Raw genomic sequence first — 15,008 nt, 5'->3', positions numbered from 1 at the left:
AGGTCCTTGAGAAGATTAAGTAAATGTGCAAAAAGCACTTAGAATAGTTCTAGCACATTCAGAATCTGAATTATTACTCTCTTACCTTCCTACAAGAATCTGGGAAGGGGCCTGTATGCTAAGAAATGTAAGCACATTATCTCAATCCTCCCAACAATTAATTTTCTTAACAGTGGGGGCATTATTAATCCTGTTTTTTTTTGTTGTTGTTGTTGTTGTTGTTGTTGTTGTTTTTTAACTAAGACCTGAGACCAAGGAAAATAAGTAACTTGCCTAAGGTCACACAACTAGCTAGAAGCAGATGCCTTTGTAGGTCACTGATTATGTAATTTACACAATAAAATTAGACTTACTGATTAAAGCCCACACAGGGAATAGTGCAATATCTTTTACAGTATTTAAATAGAAAAGGAAAACCAAACAGGAAATGGCTATGCTAAGTGCATTAGCTCAGCGACATACCATTTTAAATGGGAAAGTGTGAAATGAAATGAAACGGTTACAGTTAATCTCTGAGCAGAAAGTCCACAGAGTAAGTAGTGTAATCGAGCTGACACATCTGAGGGAGCCTGCATATCTCTCAATTTGTGGTCTGTTACTGCTTGAACTTTTCAAAACCATATTAAGGGTGGATGTAGCCAACATCTCAAATATTAAATATATTTGTATTAGTTGAAAGAGAAACAACTTTTCTCCTTAAAGCTATGTTTAAAGCAAAAGTTCCTCTTTTTCTCTTAACCACTTTGAGCAAGCCTGGTTTACTGGAAGTCAGCTTTGATGTCCCCCTTGTGGTTTACAGGCTGCTGTTGGTAACAGTTCTAGGGGTGGGTTCATTGACTACCTCCTGTTGTCACCACCATGCTAGACATTTGGCATCCATCCTCTTTCCCAATCCCCACAGCCAATTTCTGCTGACGTGGTTTAGCACACAGCCCTGTTCCAGGTGCACAGGAGATCTATCTTGCTGCTGAGCCAGTGTAGAAAACAGTACATGATTCACACTGAAGGCACAGTTAGAACATGATCAGGCCAAAATCTTTTCCTCTCTTGTTTTTCTCTGGAAGAGTAGGGAGCCAGACTACATAGCCTAGAGCTTCCCAGCTCGTGTTCCCCACAGAGATGAGTTACAGGTGTATGGAGAGAAAAATGTCTCTCACCCCTCAGGGTGGCTGGGCCAGGCTTGTAACCACCCAGTCCCCAAGGATCAATGGCCTCCGTCCATTACTCCAGTGTGCCTTACAGATACACCATGTGGGTCCTGTGAGCACACACACTGCCAGGGGAAATGGCATCATTTGGATCTGACATCCTATCTGTGGGCATAGCAGGAAAAGCCAGAACCTGGAGTCAGGAGCTGTATCCCAAACCCATCCCTTACACCTGTGTGTCTTTGAGCAAATCATCCAAACTTTCACTGCTTCTGCTTCCTTGGGGATTTTTCTTCTTCATCTCCTTTTTTGTTTTGTTTTATTTGGTTTTACACTGGCTTATTTAGGGTTATGCAAAAGCTGTGATTCGAGGTTTCCAGGCCCTTTCTGACTTTGGCCAGAGCAACTCCCTTCGGTTTCTTTTACATACTGGGATAGCTGAGGGACCTCCCCTGGAGAAGGGATTCCACAGCTGTACTGCCACTGGGCTAGTGACATCCATGCCCCCTTTCAATGCTCACCTCCTCTGAGTCTGTGAAAAACTATTTCCTATCACTCTGTTAAAAGTAAGTACATCAGTGCACTTTAGGCCAAAACTTTTTCATTCTTAAAACAGATTGTTCTTCTAATCTGGTAACTTGATCATTTGGTTTTCTGAGAAAGTAAAGCCTCTAGGTGAGGTAAAGGCTTTAACGATGTGGGTGTAAAGTCACCCAGTGGACGGTGAATACCTTCACTCCTCCTGGAAGATTGTGAGTGTCTTTTGGGAGCATAGAATGCCATCAATTTTATCTTCAGGTGGCTTGTTTCTCCCCCTGCCTGTTAAATATTATGTGACTGTGAGCTAATTTTAGAAAAATACAGTCTGCAGGATTTGTGCTGTTCATTTCTTAACCCAACAAATAATTGCTAATGGTGACCATTCACTGCTTGCCCAGCAGTCTAGGTTTGACTTGTGGGTCAGGTGATCTCTACTGACTCTTGCTAACACTCCCTTTCACTCTGCATGGTGGGAACCTCCTCTCTGCTCCTCCTCCAGCTGGGTTAGTAGAGATTCACAAATGATTCCTCTTATTCAAAACAGAGAACTAGGTCAAAACAACCTCCCAGAATCTCTGTTTCTGAACCTTAAGGCGGTTAGTAGTAAATAAAGGAGAGTGGGCCCTGAACGAATTACAGGATTCAGAATCAAACCCTGTAGCTCAGCCCTGATTCAATCTTGGATATTAATTTGTAGAAGATTCTGAATTCATGCTTTATCCTCTGCTTTTGTGTAACTGTGGCTTACAACAATTTGATATTGTACATTAAGATTTTTGTCATTGGCCTGCATCTTGACCGCTGCGGAATGTTGCTTGCTGGGTCAGAGATTAGTCTTTGAGGCAAGATTTAACTTGACGAATGAAGATAACTTTTAGGTACAAGGCTCCTCCCTCATCATTCACAAGCATGATTTATTCACTCGTTTCCACACACTGGCTTCTGTCTCCATCTGGAGAACTGGAAAGAAGGGTCTTGTTTATATAAGGTGGTTGTAAAATGAATCCACCCCTACAAGACCTTCTCCTTTGCCACAGGAAGGACTCCCAGACATGCTCTGCACCCTATAAACACACCCTTTCATCCACACTTGGCACACCTTCTCCATTTATAGGCGGTGAGCTCCCTTACTCTATTCTGACCTGGTAATGCTTCTTTCTTCATTTGAAAACTTGATGTGGTTTCTGGAGTCCGTTCTCTCTTAATCTCCAGCCAGAACAGGGTAAGGTCCCATTTAAACACAATCTTTTCCAAAACCTTCACTGACCCCTAGGTAGAAATACACTCTCCTTCCTGTTAGTGCCTATGCTATTTATCCATATCCTCTCTCCTTGCATGTATCACTTTTTACCTTAAAATACAGTAATTTGCTTAGTGCATGTAGCACTCCCATTATTACTATAAACTCCTGAAGGGCAGGAGCTCTGCATCTCCATGAGGACTGGGACTAGTGTGAGGCCACTGAGGTGTTTACCTCAGACACAAAATTTAAAAGGGCCCCCCAAAGTCAAAATAAATAATATTTTAATGGGACTAAAAAATGAGTGCAAAATCTGTGATGAACTATATGTCAACATTGTGAATAAAGACAGGATCAGTATTTTTCCTTCTACTTTCTCTTTTCCTTTCAATTTTCTCCTTTTGCCTCAGGCACTAGTATGGCCTGGCTTAGCACTGTTACTGATTCTGTCTTTATTACAAATTTTTTTTTTGCATTACTTTTGACTTCTTGAAATATTGCATTAAGGTATTATTTATCTTGATTCCTGCTTTTTTGTGTCTGTCCCGTTAAATGATGCCCCTGGGATGAGTGCCCCACTTGCCTTACCCTGGGCCTGGCTCTGATCACTACGGCTACTAGCACAGATCTTTGCCTGTCGATATGCGCTCAATCAGTATTTCATGAATGAATGAATGAATGCAAGCAGAGATAATTTCAGGTGCTTTTCTCTTTTCTTTTTTTCTAAAAGCAAAATAACATCTAACACACAACCCAGCGTCTACCAGCACAGAGACATGCAACAGTGAGGAAAGTTATAGTGGTCTCAGGTGGCTGTCTGGGGTCTCAGTCAGCACTGCTTCTGCCAATTAAAATTATTTGTCCTGGGCTTCTTCCACTGTCACAGAGCACCCTCTCCAGTCTTGCTTGATTTCATAAGCAAACAGTTCTCAAGGAGTTAAATAGCCACAAAGGTACAGAATTATCTTTCACTATCTTCCAATGAGTTGTAAGTCACAAACAACAAAAATAGCCTCTTGAGAAGCCCAAATATTGAAAGCAGTGGTCTACTAATGCATTTCTGCAGACAGAGGAAGAAGGCAAATGGCTGGAATACCAAGAGGGATGAGATCTACCTCTGCCAGTTCCACTACCCAACATGACAGAAAGTAAATTTTCATCTCTACGCAATAGCACAGACACGTAGGAGGGATTCCTAACTCTCACAGGAAAAGGAAACAGGTCATGAAGGTGTTAAGTCTGAGACTCACACGTACCCTGAAGATTGTAGTTGATTTCTCAGTGTATTCATCACCATTTATCTTTAAAAGACAAGCACAACCATTTGTGAAATCCTCTCACAAAATCATCTCTAGAAAGTTGAGCCTGTAATAACAAAATTATTTCTATGCCTTGGTAGAGGGCCCACGAAAATAATATTTTTGATTTAGTTACAGGAATTCTCTTCAGCAAACAATACTGTTAAAGTGTTTTCTCTGGGCTCTGTCCACCTAATAGTTACTGTTTCTAAGTGGGGAAAATGGATTTTGTTCTGTTACAGTTACTATGATTTATACTTTTTTGTCCTGTTATCAAATTATTGTTAACCGTTATCTACCTTCACTCTTTTTAACCTTAAATAATTCGACTGTGCAAAAGTTATCTAAATTACTTTTAAAAAGAATCTAAATAATCTACTCTCAAATCCAAATCTAGAAGAAAGAAAATGATTCTTAAGAGACTACTTCCTTGTGTCTCTGACAGTCTTCAAATCACTTACTTTCCATTTAGTTTCTTTGCAGTTTCATTGTGAAGTGACTGAAACTTCATTTCTATTATATTCTGGAAATTTGCAGATCTGAGATCTAGCAATGTACTCATTTTAAGAAATTACCTTACAGGAAAAATGTTGAGACATTCCCTGGAGTGTTCCTAAACCAGCTTTGCTAAGGTGTGGGGTTTGGAATCCACATTTAGTGAGGGCTTGCTGTATACTCACCACCATGCCTGGCAGCTTCTGCTGTCATCTCATTTCACCTTTTGAAAAGTCTAGAAGGAGAGCAGGTATTGTCAGGCCCATTGTGAAGAAATTAAAAGCAAGACTCAAAGAAGCTGTAATGTGCCTAGGATCATAAGACCAGCAAGCGCAGGTGAGGCCAAGGCTTGGCCTGGATCTCTTACCTCCACTCCTTATTGCTTGTCACATTGTGTACCAATGTCTGGTTATTTTCCCAGCCTACCATTGATCTTAGAAGGAAAATTCTGCACTGCTGCTGCTCCAAGAGATACATAGGATGCATTGATCCAACCCAATGTGTTATGTAGTTGATTTCTAAGGTGAAGTGAAATCAGTTCCAAAAAGGTTTGAAGGATTATTTCAAACCATTTGAAGAGATAAGCACTGTCCATCCAAGGTTAAGACCCTATGTGTACCTTTCCTGGAATTCCATATTTATCAGAGACATTTCTGTCTCAGAAAAGTCCCCCTAATTTCCAAAGTGGCTTACAAAGAATAGGTTCTAGATCATCTTGAAAAAATTGGTCAGGTGATTGTGTATAAGAAAGAGGACAATTTTATATCACGAAAAGGAAAATGCACCAACGTTTATATGTTTGAATTCAACTGTATGTTGTGCACAGTTGTGTGTGTATTGGGGTTGGAAGAATATGTGTCATGGAAACTGAACGATGCTAGGAAATACATCCTAATTACTCAGTACCATATGTTTTTTATAAACAAGCAAACAAGAGTCATGGATTCAACTATAGTGGATAAAAATCACTCAAGTTAAAAACAATACAAGGAAGTAAAGCAGGATAGCACAGTACAGTAGTTAAGCATGAAGTAGTTAAGCTTGAAGCCAGTTGCCTGAGTTTATAACCCAGTCTGCTAATTACTAATTGTGCGACATTTGACAAGTCAGTCACTTAAAAACAAAATAAAACAAAACAAAACAAACACTTTGTTCAATATTCCCCTCTATAAAATGGACACAATAATAATAAGTATGCATAAGGATGTTGCAAAGGTTAGATGAGAAAGTGCAAATGAAATGTCTGACACTTCATAGAAGTGTGTTATAAAAGAGAAAAATATATATACCATTTTTGAGCTCCTTCTAATAGAATAATATATTTCTCAGGTTCAAGAAGTTGGGAAAGAGTTAATCACAACAGAATTGTCACCATGCTAAGAGAGAGAGAAAGTGATTTTACTACTAGAAGCCAGTATGAACCCAATAATGCAGTATGGGGAAGAGAACATCTAACCAATGCATAATAATTAGGATATTGTTGAGACCCAAGCCCTCCAAGCTTCTACATGCCTTTAACAATTAGTAGGTCAATGACCTTGCACAGTGGATCTCCACTCATCATATGGGAGGCACCAGCAAAATGAAGAAAAACCCGCAGACGCCCTTGTAGGAAATGCAATTAAAGTGGAAAGACCTAAAATAACGTTTCCGTTGTGCGCTTCACTTACATTGGAGAGTCGGGGCCAGACTGGGAGGCTGGCAGGGAAACAGCTTGGCATTGCAGGCCACCTGGGGTCCATTTGCCAACAGGACTTGTGGCTAACATCCTTTGATAACAAATTTCCCAGAGTCACAGGGCTCTTTCAGATCAGCATGATTCCAGGTCACAAGATTGATGGGAAGCCACAGAGCCCCGGGTCCTTTCCATGAAGTTAAAGATTACACCATCCATAATGAAACATCTTTGTATCTCCTCGTGGCCACAATTACTTAGTCACTGATTATACAATAAACTCTTCAGAAATAATTCACAAAGATGAGAAATCAAACCCCACCCTTTTATGTTCTGAGGCATGAACCAGCTCCACCTCTTGAGAGAGGGAGGTAAAGCCTATTGCACATCTTCAGCCCATGGTATTTTCCGGCAAATGTGGAAGACCCTCTGTATTGGAAGGTGGTCTTCAGTTCCATAGGGAGACAGTACAGTGGGTGCCTGCCCAGGAATGGCAGTGCCTGGCTTCAGATACGATTTCAACCGATCAGCTCTATAGCACTAGGCAAATTACTTAATTTCCTATGCATCTCAGTTTCCTTATTCACCAAATGGCAGTAATAATTGCACCTACTTCATAAGGTTGTTGGACCCGGCACACTGTAGTTGCTAAATAATCGTCAACTATAATGCCTATTCTCCTGAGTTGTTCACCTTTTAGATAGCCTAGCAAAAAGTTCTTTGAAAAAATGACAATTACCAAAAAAAGTCATATCTCATATAGATAAAATAACTCACATTGTCCCTTACACATGATAGGGACCTTGCCCATGATTGTGGCCCTTACACAATCTGGATAACCATTTGGGTTTTTATTGCTACGTGGTGCTTCTTCTGCAAATGGTATTGTCCTTTGTGAACCCCACTGCTTTTACCTTATCATTGGCAAATACTTTTGGGGTTTACTCGAAATGTATTCACTGGCATGGGGAGTATGGATGGGGTCCCTCCTTCATGGAACTTAGATTCTGGTTAGGCAAGGGGTAACAATAAAGCCTAAGAAGTGTTAGGATCCCAAACTCAGAGTTCAAGGGGCTCATGTGTGAGGAACTCTAGTGGGAGGAAGAAAAGAAGTAAAATTTAAGCTCAAAACTGAAGGCGGCTGAGAGTTATGCTTGAGAAAGTGCCCCAGGTGGGTGGAAGATGTGGTTCCAAGACCTAAAAGGAAAAGAAGCTTGGAGTTGAGAGGAGCCGAGGCCTTCCACCCACCTGCAGCAACGTCAGGCGGTAAGAGGATGATGGTCAGGCTGACCTAGGCTTGGAGACCATGTCAAAGGGTCAGGCTTGATCCCAAAAGTATCAAGGAATCACGGGAGGGTTTCACACTGGGAGTGAAATGGTCTGACCTGAGGTGAGGCTGGATCATCTTGGCTGCTCTGTGAGGCAGGAGAGAATGTGGGGATCCTGGTGGGAGGCTGTGGCCATCGAGTCGGCACAAGTGCGCCATCTTTTAATGATCTGGCCCAGACTTGGGTGGTTTGGAGGTAAAGAGGTAGATAGATTTGAGAAACATTTAAACATTTGGCTTAAAACTAAAGCTAGCCCTCCCTGCCCCACAAGTCAGGATAAGTAGCCACATTAACCTATAGTCAGCCCTTCTGCTACAAACACCCAGGACCTTTTTAGTTTGGAAAAAGAAGGGACCTGGTATCTAAAGTGCAGCTTGGGGGTTTTCTACTTAGGTCAATAATCTGCACTGCTCTGCCTGACCCATTGCCACCTCAGACACTGAAGGCTACTCAGCCTGCTCTCACCCTAATTACGCTTATCATGCAAAGCCCTAATACAGCCAGGAAGGGCTCAACACCAGTCCCTCTAGCCAAACAATCAGCAAACTAAGATAACTTTAAAGAGTGTCAAGCCCAACTTTATGACTCCTTCATAGGCACCAAGGGCATTGTCTCAGCAGCCTCAGCCACCAGACATGATGGCCCAGGGCTGCTTGTTCCTTGACCTGTTGGGACCAACTGTGACTCATCTATTTACTGCAGAGCAAAGGTAACTTGGGATGCACAAGTTGACAGCTGTCTCCCAGGCGACAATCAGTACTGGAAATAAAGGCACTGGGCTTTAACTGGAAAAGTTTCTACTGGCCCAGACCCAAGCTGGATGAGGCAGGGATGTGAGAGATGGCATGCATGTATTTTAAAGAACTGGGGTCCTCACAGCTGACTGGCTATTTCAAGTCGCCCTTGTTATTATCTCACTGAGCAGCTTGGAGGCTAGTGATGTCACTTATATGTGCTCTGTTATTTACAGTTTGGATATTTTAGGCCCATAATCCTACTTCCTTTCTTGGCAGAAGGAAGATTAGGAGCAGCAATAATATTATAGTAATATTGGTATCATTTATTAATGGGATAGTCTATTCCGAACATTTATTAATGGGATAGTCTATTCCGAAAGCAGTATGTCACTCAGGTTATACACATTGCCTGTAATCCAGGGGTCACAACCTAGGGTTCGCTTAGGAATCTCCCAGGAATCTTCAAAATACTGGTGCCTGGGTCTACTCTCCAAAGACTGATTGGGTTGGATCAGGGCATTGGCACGTTAAGGCTCCCCAGGGAATTCAAATGTGTAGCTAAGGTTGAGAAACAGCTTTCATCATCACAACAACCTGCAAGGTAGGGATTTTTAGCTTCATTGGATAGATAAAGAAAATAGGGCCCAGGGACAACAGACAATTGTGCAAGTACAAGATCAGGGACTTCAACCTTGGGTTTGTCTGGCCACCAGTACCTGCTGCCAATTTGCTTCACGTGTGTTTCATGAATCCTTAGGTAAAGAGTAAGCAGACAGAGCACACAGATGAGGAAAAGGGAGCCCAGGGCAGCAGCACCCCACAGGAGCTTCGTGCACAGGAGGCTCCACTGCCACCCTGAGCCAGCTGTGCAGCATGGGGGTCGCCTGCAGGTGAGGGTTCCAAAAGGAGAGTAGCCCAAGTGAGCAAATAACAGGTCTTCACAGTTGCAGCAGCACCTGGCTTCTGTCCAATCCTCAGAAGCTGGCGCAGAGGAGAGATATTTGGTGGAAAGTTGAATGGGGCATGGCCTGGCTAGGGCAGGTAGCCCCATGCACACTCAGTTACCTACAGTATCTGCAGAGAGATGAACTTCCTTCCCCAGTGTCTGCCTTCTCATCCTGCACTGTGTCAGCTCAGGGCTTGCACCAGGTTCTCTGGACTGCCTCTAAATCGTACTTGAAGATGTTGGGGTTAACTCAAGAAAGTCATGTTGATTGATATATACTGTCGAATGGGAAGGAAGCATCCTCTGATTCTTCTTTCCCCGAACTAGAGCACCTTTAGCCATAACTGCCTGAAGTAAATATAATCAGGTGGGATTCTGAAACTGCACCTTCCTTCTCCTCTGCTAGGAACCCACCAGGGCAGAGCCTCAGCTCTCAGCCTCCCAGAATGAAGCATGAACCCAAAGCAAAGAGCAGAACTCCTTTGACACCTCCGACTTCACAGACAAAGGTGAATCTCCTAAGGCATTTCTGGTATCACTGCTACCAATGACTGAGAGAGCATCAAAGTCTGAGGGGTGGCAGAGGAGAGGGGAAGTTTCTGGAGTCAGGTAGGAGGTGTCTGGCCCTCTGTGTACTCCAGATCTAAACCTTACTCTAATACTCCCCACAAAGGCTTGGATTGGCCACTTTTGTTCATTTATTCACTCAACATTTATGAAGTTTATAGCACTAGGGATTCTTAGCAGAGTAAAACCGGATCTGGACCTTAAGTAGCTCACAGTTTAGCAGGAGAGAAGTCACCTAAAGGGCAAGTGTGATGTCAGAGGAAAGCATGGGTGTGGTGGGAACACAGGAGGTAGGAGGGTGGGTGTCCTAGAGGGGCAATTCCTGACTTGGGACTTATGAATGCCTAGCAGGAGTCGGCCAAGGGGAGAGTGGGGGAAACAGTTTTCTAAGTGGAGGGGGCACCTTCAGCAAAGGAGCAAAGATTCTGTTCTTTGCCTCAATAAAGGGTGCTCCTTGTTGAAAGGTCACCTTGGCTTAGCTCCAGAAACTCTTCCTTCTCTGGACTTCAGGGACTTGGACTTCTTTCTCTGCATTCAGGCCAAAGGGCTGAGTCTGAGTGAGACTAAATTCCTAACTCAGACTTTTTTTTCTTCAACAGAAACATGCAGTTCTGAAGCCTTGCCAGCCACACCAAAGAGCTTTTCGCAAGAAGGCACAGGCCAGGTAGAGGCAGCTGTGCAGTGGGAGGATTGTGATGTTTTGGACTAGAAAATAAGATGCAAATGAGGCCAACAAAACACAGGCACTGCATAAAGGTGTCTTCTCCCCACTTTATAAGCCTTATGTGTGATAATATTCAATGCCATAACAAGGCAAGCAAATAGGTCCTTGGAGGGAGGGATAGCTGGATTTTAATCCTGGCTCTACACTAAGGTCTAGGGCTACTTACTGCAGGTCTCTGAGCTTCATAGTTTTATGTATAAAATAGGATGAAGACCATCCCCAAATCCACTTCGATGGTGAGAATTAGGTGACATGACAGCAGAAGGGCATTTAGAGCTTGGCACAGAAGGGGTCTCAACAAATGGTAGCTGTGTTTCATCGTTCATTTGGGAACTGATGTTTGGATCCTTTTCTGCATCTTGAAACATTCCAGAATATTCCTCCTTAAGCCCTTCAGTTGGATACTCATTGATACTTCTCTGTTCAATTTATACTGCGAGCAGGGGAGGGAGGCTTGAGCTTGGTTCCATGAGCGAGGGTGAAGGGCGTAGGTCTCCCAGCTTCATTTCTGTCTCCTCCTCACCTGGAGAGCCATGGCCAATTCTCTTCCCAGGTCACTTGACTTCTCCATGACCATGACTTTCACCTTCTGCATTTTGGAACAATATACTCATGAATGCTAAGAAGTTTTGTTTCTTTCTGCCTGTGCTGAGCCTGTCTACTATAAAAGAAAAATCACAATGGTTGTCATAGTTATGCTCTTTGCTTCCTGAGCGGAATAGCACCGGTTTTCATGTTATATTATACTATATTCTGGATCTCTCTTTGATGTTGGGTTATGGAGAAGGTTTTATAGATATATAAAATGCTCACCAACTTTAAAAAAAACATATTTAAACACCTGGAGTCTGCCATATAGTGGTATTGGGAAAGAATCCAGAAGAAATTGAGGCCATGGGAATATTTTAAAAGGCAAGGCTTGAACACAAATTCCTTCTGCTCCATTTGCATTGTAATCATTTAAGGTGAGGCCTTCTCAGCTCCTATCAAGACTGTTGTAAGAACCTTGCACTTGCTCTCTGGCCTCTTTCCCCTGCAGTGTGTGCTGCTCAAGTATCTCAGTCATCACGTGATACGCCAGCTCAAAGTTCCCCAATATCTCCCCACTGATAGCAGGATAAAACCCATTGTCCTCAACCAGACATTCAAAATCCTTTACTATCAGCTTCCTTCTGACTTTCCAAGCACTTGACCCCTGTCAGGTGGGTTTGCTCCTTGTCTCGGTGTGCTGTGAGAGTGCTTAAATACCTTTACTTTGTGCCCTAGAGTTATGGATCTCTCTGTTTTCCCCCTTCAGAAACCATTTTCCTCTTCCTTGTCTGTCCAAATCTCACCCATGTCCTTTGTGTACTGTGACTAGAAGCTCAGTCTCCACATAGATGGAGACTGCAAAGGGCTACCTGCCTTGATGAGTAGCCATTTTATGCTCCATTTCCCTTTGCCCACAAATGGATGGATATTCCTGGGCCACATGGTGCCCTGTTCCCCACTTTTTCTTTGACTTTCACTGGCAGCTGTACTATCTTTCCCCTGCTCCGCTCCGGCGACTTCTTAGTCCACTTTCTTTACAAATCCAGAAGGGAATTGATAGCACAGAGGTATTGTTTCTGTGCTGTAATCTATGTCCAAGTGCATTTGCATAGAGTTTTACAGTTTTATCTCCCACATTGTGCACCTGTCCTCCAGGAAAACTTCCCTGAGCAGGCAAGGAAACGGGGAGTACTGATGTTTCCTGCCTGTCTGCTCTGTGCCTCTCCTGGACACATTTGGGCGCATGTAAATTGATCTACAAGCCTGTCAGGAGGTGTTTTGATCCACATTTTCAGAAAAGAGAACTGAAGCTCAGAGAGAGTTAATGACTTTCTCTGGGAGCGTTTGATACCAGATATGATGCCAAAGATGAAAAAAAAATTGTTGTGGGATGGAGCTTGTTAGAACAGGCTTCACAGCTGTGGTGGGACCTGAGCCAGGCCTTGGTCTGTTGGGCAGAAGGAGAGAGCACCATGAGTGTGAGCAGCATCACAAAGATTTCAGACTCAATGTGACAATGCAGTCCTTTACGTCTTCCACAGATTGTACCTGATTTCCTTTAAGAATGCATATTAAAGTTAATTGCTTGGTTTTGAGCATGCAAACACTGAAATGTGCTAGAACGGTCAAAGTTCAGGGGTAAGTGAACTTTACTGCAGCATGTTAAGAACAGAATGAATGCTGACAAAGAAGCAGAGACTTTTTAATTTTAACTGCAGGTCAAAAGAGGACTCTTAACACAAGGTAGCTGAAACTGGGCAAACACACGATCCCAGATGGTTTTATACAGCATAAAAATGAATGAGCCAATGTGGGTTCATCGATGGTAACAAATGCACCACTCTGTATGTGTGTGAGGGGGTATGTGGGAACTCTCTGTACTTTCTGCTCATTTTTGCTGTGAACTTAAAACTGCTCTAAAAAATAAAGTGTATTTTAAAAGAAAATTAAATTAAATGTTTAAAAATTTTAAATGAATGAGTCTAGTTACCAAAGCTACCAACTGTGGCCTGAGGGGAGGGGAGGACGCACCCTCCTCTTGGTGTTTTGGAGCATAGACTCCTTGCTCAGCTATGTGAGCTTCATCGTCTTTTATTTTTCCAGCTCACTGGGTAATGAAATGCTTATGAGCACTGAAGGCCTAAAAAAACAAGGCATGAAATATTAACAAAAGGAGGAAGAAGAAAATGAAGAGAAGGAACAGGAACACATTTTATAGCCTGTATATTGAAAAAAAAAAGCTGGCTGCATGCAACAGGTTGCAGAAGCATAATGATGAGGCGTCCAGGAAGAGGAGTTTTACAGAACATTTTACATATAATGACCACATGAAGTTACTTATCTCTCTAATTTTCTGTTATCTCTTCACTAAAACAGAGCTAACAATACCTGCTTCATTTGGTTATGGAAAGGATTAAATGAGATAAAGTATATAAAATGCTTAGACAAAGAGCCTATATTCATTTTTTAAAAATATTTATTGAGTGCCTATTCTGGGCTAGATATCAAGGATTCAGTGACAAGCAAAACACATGATTCCTGATGGCCCACTGAGTTTTCAGTCTAAGGGGGAAACAGATGTCAAATAAGGAAACATAAAAATAATTATAAACTGTGGAGAGTTCAATAAAGAAAAAACTCAGAGTGATGTGAGGAAATTACAGGACCTCTGAGTAAATGATCAATAAATAGTAGTTAAACAGACTTTTTTTTGTAACTATGACAGACTAGCTTCTATTAGACAAATGCTTCACAAAGAACAACTGGGAAAAAAATGGATAATATATTTTAAAAACTACTTGAAGGATTGTCAGAGCTATCAAGGCAGCAAGGGCATCAGTAGACAAAATTCCAGAGAGAAGATAAATACAAAGAAGTTAAGATCAAAATGCAGTTCTACTTTGTCCTTGAAGCATTAGCCTGCTCATAAGTGGCTGAAGATAGTTTTCACAATCTCACGAACAAAATTGGAGGTCATGGCTCAAGGAGGAGAGGCACTGAGAAACACCTTAGGCTTTCAGCTGGGATCCCTCAAGGACAGCAATCTAAGCATAAAGGCAAACTAGGTATAGACCAGCTCTCACGAAAAGTAAAAGCAGCTCAGCCCAGTTGGACTAAGGTGACTTGGTTCACTTAACTGCCTGGCATTAACCTCTAGGAAGAAAGATAACATCATCCAGAACTTCAAATAATCTCTATAATTTTTCAAAGAATAAAGCCCAACATTCTTTTTAAAAATATTCTAGAATACAAGGAGATAAGCCAAGTGACCAAAAATCATTTGGAGATAATAGAAAGAGATCCACAGGGGATCTAGATACTATATCGATCCTGGAGTTATCAGACACAGACTTTAAATACTTTATTAAATATATGAATGAAAGTTGTTGATGAGATGGAGAATTTCAACAGAAAACTAAAATCTATAAAAAAGACTAAGAAGGAAATTCTAGAACTGAAACACAATAAAGAAAATTTAAATTCAAGAAATTAATTAGGAGCAGACTGAACATAGCTGAAGAAAGAAATAATGAACTAGAATATAGGTCAGTAGAAAATATCTAGACTGAACCACAGAGAGGAAAAGAGAGTCAAACAAGAGAAAAAGACAGTAAGAGATATTTAGGACATTGTAATGTCAGAAAGAGGAAAAAAGAAAGAATGGGTAGAAGCAATATTTGAAGTCACAGTTACAAGAAACACTCTGAATCCAATGATAGACAAATACAAATAAACTTCAGCAAGGTGCACAGTAATAAAATTGTTGAAAACCAAAGAAA

The 15,008-nt window shown here is 41.9% G+C and overlaps 1 long non-coding RNA gene across 1 annotated transcript in view; it reads left to right on the top strand.

Moving 5' to 3' along the window:
* LOC129463646 (uncharacterized) overlaps window positions 1-10,940 on the top strand; it is a 40,843-nt gene extending 29,903 nt beyond the window's left edge. The window contains exons 3-4 of the long non-coding RNA XR_008651265.2: window positions 9,814-9,939; window positions 10,574-10,940. This is a non-coding gene — a long non-coding RNA (uncharacterized lncRNA). The remainder of the gene's footprint in view (window positions 1-9,813; window positions 9,940-10,573) is intronic.
* The last annotated feature ends 4,068 nt before the right edge of the window (window positions 10,941-15,008 follow it).

This window comes from Symphalangus syndactylus, chromosome 15 (assembly GCF_028878055.3).
Source record: "Symphalangus syndactylus isolate Jambi chromosome 15, NHGRI_mSymSyn1-v2.1_pri, whole genome shotgun sequence".
Lineage (NCBI taxonomy): Eukaryota > Metazoa > Chordata > Mammalia > Primates > Hylobatidae > Symphalangus > Symphalangus syndactylus.
Note: the sequence above shows the minus strand (reverse complement) of the source record. Positions and strands in the feature narration are given on the sequence as shown.